This window comes from Pelophylax lessonae (genome assembly GCF_965119305.1).
Source record: "Pelophylax lessonae genome assembly, chromosome: 1".
Classification (NCBI taxonomy): domain Eukaryota; kingdom Metazoa; phylum Chordata; class Amphibia; order Anura; family Ranidae; genus Pelophylax; species Pelophylax lessonae.
The window spans coordinates 767,722,226-767,726,343 of NC_138768.1; the positions used below are offsets into that span (position 1 = coordinate 767,722,226).

The window sequence follows — 4,118 nt, forward strand, 5'->3', positions numbered from 1 at the left end:
TGTTGCTGTGGGACAACGAGGCACCTCTCAAATATATTATTGTAAATATGATTACTATAGTGGAACAATAAAACACAATAGATAGTTTAGACATTTTTATATTTATTTGCACAGACCTGAGACCACAACTGGCCAACAGACAAGTCTCAAATAAATTATACTTCTTATAACTGTACCAAAAATAAGTAAATAAAAAAAATAATGAATAAACTCTTTGTTGTGCAAAATAAAAATATAAAACCGTCACACAACTTCACAACTGGTAGACATACTGTGTAGCCTACTTCAAGTATTTTCCACTGAACAATGTACCAAAAATAAACAATAATAATAAAAATATACACTCTTTGTAGTGCAAATAAAAAATATGAAACTGATATATGTAAACAAACAGGTACTGAAACATTTTACTACCTGTTTTGTATAACAGTTACATATTTTTAATTTGCACTGTTTTTTATTATTATTATTATTATTATTATTTAATGAAAAAATGCAAAAAAAAACCTGTTGCCCCCTCTGCCTCAATTCAAATCACTGTCATGGTTTGCCAGATAAATCCAACTTTAGCTCCTAAACATTCATCCAAGCTATCCATCCTAAGTATTAAACCAGTTGTATCTCAAAACCAGATGCTTCTCAAACTTCTGGTCAGAGAGCCTATTCCTCTTTGGAGTGATAACAAGTTTTCCAAAACTAAAGAGTCTCTCTACTGGGGGACTGGATGGAGTGGCTGCATTATATCTGAGTGAAATCTTCTTTATCAGTGCAAATCCGTTTAGAGAGTCTATCTCTTGTGCTCCTGATTTAAAATAATCTGCGACTTGAATCCCTCCTCAAAGGAAAATAACTCATCCTCTATGGCTGCGGTGTGTTGATGTGCTGGTAGTGGTACCTGCTTGCTAGGCTTTGCCTAGGACATGTTTCCAGCACTCCGCAAGCAGACTTGCTTTGACCTTGTCCTTCCTGACCTGTGTTCGAAGCCACCGTAATTTGAACTTGGGCAGAGTCACAGCAGCCAAGACAGAACCCTCGCAAATCTTGTTTTTATTGCCTGGAAATAAGAATGCAAAGAACATATGATTTAATTTATTTTATTTCAGGTGCCTATATATAGTGCCATCAGTTTAAGCATATCCATATGTTGTCTTTGGAAATAGACGTATGACAAGAGTGCTGCCAGCATTGCCGCAGAGGTTGAAGGGGTGGGGGGCCAGCCTATCTGTCAGTGCTCAGACCATGTGCCGCACACTGAATCAAATTGGTCTGCATGGCTATCATCCCAGAAGGAAGCCTCTTCTAACATTCACACATACACATACTAGGACCAATTTAGACACAGGAGCCAATTAACCTACCACTACCAGCATGCCTTTGGAGTGTGGGGGAAATCAATAAAATAAGATGCAATTCTTGGGTGACTGGTTAAAGATATAAAAATAAATGAAAGCTCTTACCATCACAACTGCCTCTGGAAGGTCAACTAGGATTTGCAGGCCACTCTTCAGTTCCAAGGTCTTGAAAATAAATGTCTTCAGTGTGGGTAGGAGTGTACCATGGAAACAGTGGTCTTCTCCCTGAAAAATGTCTAATGCTACTGTAAGTGGCCTCATGGCAGTACAGTATTCCCTGATGAAGTGATGTTCTCGTTCTGTGATGGCTTTCATCCCAAACTTGGATGAGATGTTGTTCAGCTCACCCCTAGGAATCTCACTGATTCGAGCCAGGGCATCATAAAATGAATTCCATCTTGTACTGCAAGGGACCATCAGTTTCTTTGCAAAGATGTCATCCACCGTCTCTGCAGCCACAGTTGAATGACTAGCCATGTTCCATAAGCTTGTACATTTTGCTGTAGCGCTTCTGTATATCGCTTTTTTTTGTGGTTTTGACAGTAACAACTTGTCAACATAAGTACATGAAACAAGGTTTAAAGTGTGAGCAGCACACCTCTGATGTGGCGGCAAAGTGTATGTACTTGAAAAAGTATTTTTTGCACGGCGGGCCTACCCCCTGTTTTGCAGGTATTTTTGCAATGATTGTCCGGAAAGAATCCGACTCAACTGTCAACAACGGCAGCATCTCCTCAACTATATATCTGGAAATTATTTTGTTTAATTTTGTCTGGGTTATCGGAGTTTGCTGTGGTGAAAAATCAAGTTTCAGTTGCTTTGATGTCATGGCTTCATCTCCTCCTTTGATAGCGGAGCTCACGTTATCAGCTGTCTTGGCCGCTAATTTTGTGGCAGCATGAGACAATGTGAGGTGCTTCATTAAATTTAAATTACTTGCCACCGACGTGGAGAGACTCTTATTTCCTGTGCATAGATGGCATGTTACATAAACATTCTTGCCTTTCACCTCAATGAGGGAAAAGTAGTGCTTATACTTCCAGTTTGTGAAAGTTACCTATGTATATGCCATTGCTCTGACTCCTGGTCGTTGTCGGTGTGTGCGACTATGTCTGTGCTTGTGTGTGAACTGAACAGCAGTGACACAAAAAAATCTTTCAAACGACTTGTAATAATAATAATAATGGTTCAATGCAGGTGCTGGAGATGATGACGAGGCTTCCATATAAGAGTGTTTTTATAGCCTTGCCCTTGATATCATATGCACTGTCTGTACTGTACTGTGGTGAATACTGATTCCAGATTGGTACCTGAGTGGTATTTGCTGAGTGGCACCTGCGTAGTATTTGCTGAGTGGTACCGCCTGTACGGTACACTGGTACGGTACCTGAGTGGTATTTGCTAAGTGGCACTGGTGGTACCTGAGTGGTATTTGCTGAGTGGCACTGGTGGTACCTGAGTAGTATTTGCTGGCTGGCTGCGTGGTACACTGGCACTGGCAGTGGGTACCTGAGCGGTATTCGCCGAGTGGTACCGAGTGGTATTTGCTGAGTGGTACCTTAGTGGGTATTTTCTGAGTGCTACCGGCTGCCTGCGTGGTGGTGGTAGTACACTGGTATTGGCAGCGGTACCTGACCTGAGTCCTCCTGAGTGATTCCTGACTGAGTGATGCTTTTTTTTTTTTTTACTCGAGTGGTACCTGCTGCTGCTGGTGGTTGTGGGGGTGGGCAGTGGTGGCTGGTGGTGTGGCACTGGTGGGGGTACTGGCAGTGTGGTACGGTGGTACGTGACCTGAGTCTGTCCAGTCCAGTCCAGTCCTGACTGTGGTATTTTTTTTATTGTTTTTTTGTTTTTTTGGTACTTGCTGGTGGCTGGTGGTGGCGTGGCACACTGGTGGAGCCCTGAGTTCTGACTGTGGTAACAGTATTTTTGCTTTTGTTTTTTGGTACCTGCTGGCTGGCTGCTGGTGGTGGTGGCTGGTGGTGTGCGTCTGGCTCCGTCCTCCAGGCTGTCTGTCTGCTGTCCCTCCTGTTGTGACACTCCAGTGGCTGTGCCTGTCTGACTGTGGTGGACTGGTAGAATATTGATGGTATTATAAAAATATCTTTTATACAATAATATTTCAATTATGTATGGCCTGGCTGCAGTGGCTGGCGCGCTGTGAGTCCTGGGCTGGCCGCAACTCTCTCTCCTCTTGACCAGTAACGTGGACAGCGCCGGCAGGGTCATAGAGGAGTGAGGAGGAGTTACACTACTGCCATCTAGTGGCGGTAGATGTAATTGCGGTAACGCCACTTAAGTAATGGGAACGGCGTTACCGCGGGGGAAGTAATCAATTTGATTACTAACTACCCGTAAAAGTAACAGCGTTCGTAACGCCATTTACTTTTAATGCCATTATTCCCATTGCTGGCCCCTAGTTCCCTGAATTTATTGAAATAAATAATGCTACATAAAAAATATAACTAACTGCTGATAATGACATAGGGACTGCATGCCTAATGGGGTGGGTACGTGTTTTTGAGTGACAGTGGCACCTCTTGTCTTATAGCCTAGCTCTTCCCTCTATGGTTGACAGCAGCTTCTGAGCATCTTCTAGAGTCTACTTTACTTTAATTTACTAGTTCACAGAAAACCCATTGGGTCAAATTTCCTTGCCAAATTAGTGCCAGTTGCTCTGATTTACTAAAAGATTGTTCTTGACTGCAAAGTAATTTTTTTTTTTTTTTTTAAAAAAGCAAATAAAATGATCCCTTCATGAATGTT

At 42.3% G+C, this 4,118-nt stretch overlaps 1 pseudogene across 1 annotated transcript; it reads right to left on the minus strand.

Moving 5' to 3' along the window:
* Positions 1-599: 599 nt before the first annotated feature.
* LOC309549403 lies at positions 600-1,688 on the minus strand (annotated as a pseudogene). The gene is made up of 2 exons: positions 1,458-1,688; positions 600-1,054 (listed from the first exon to the last, which is right to left on the minus strand). The product of its transcript is annotated as an uncharacterized misc_RNA (transcript).
* Between the last annotated feature and the right edge of the window lie 2,430 nt (positions 1,689-4,118).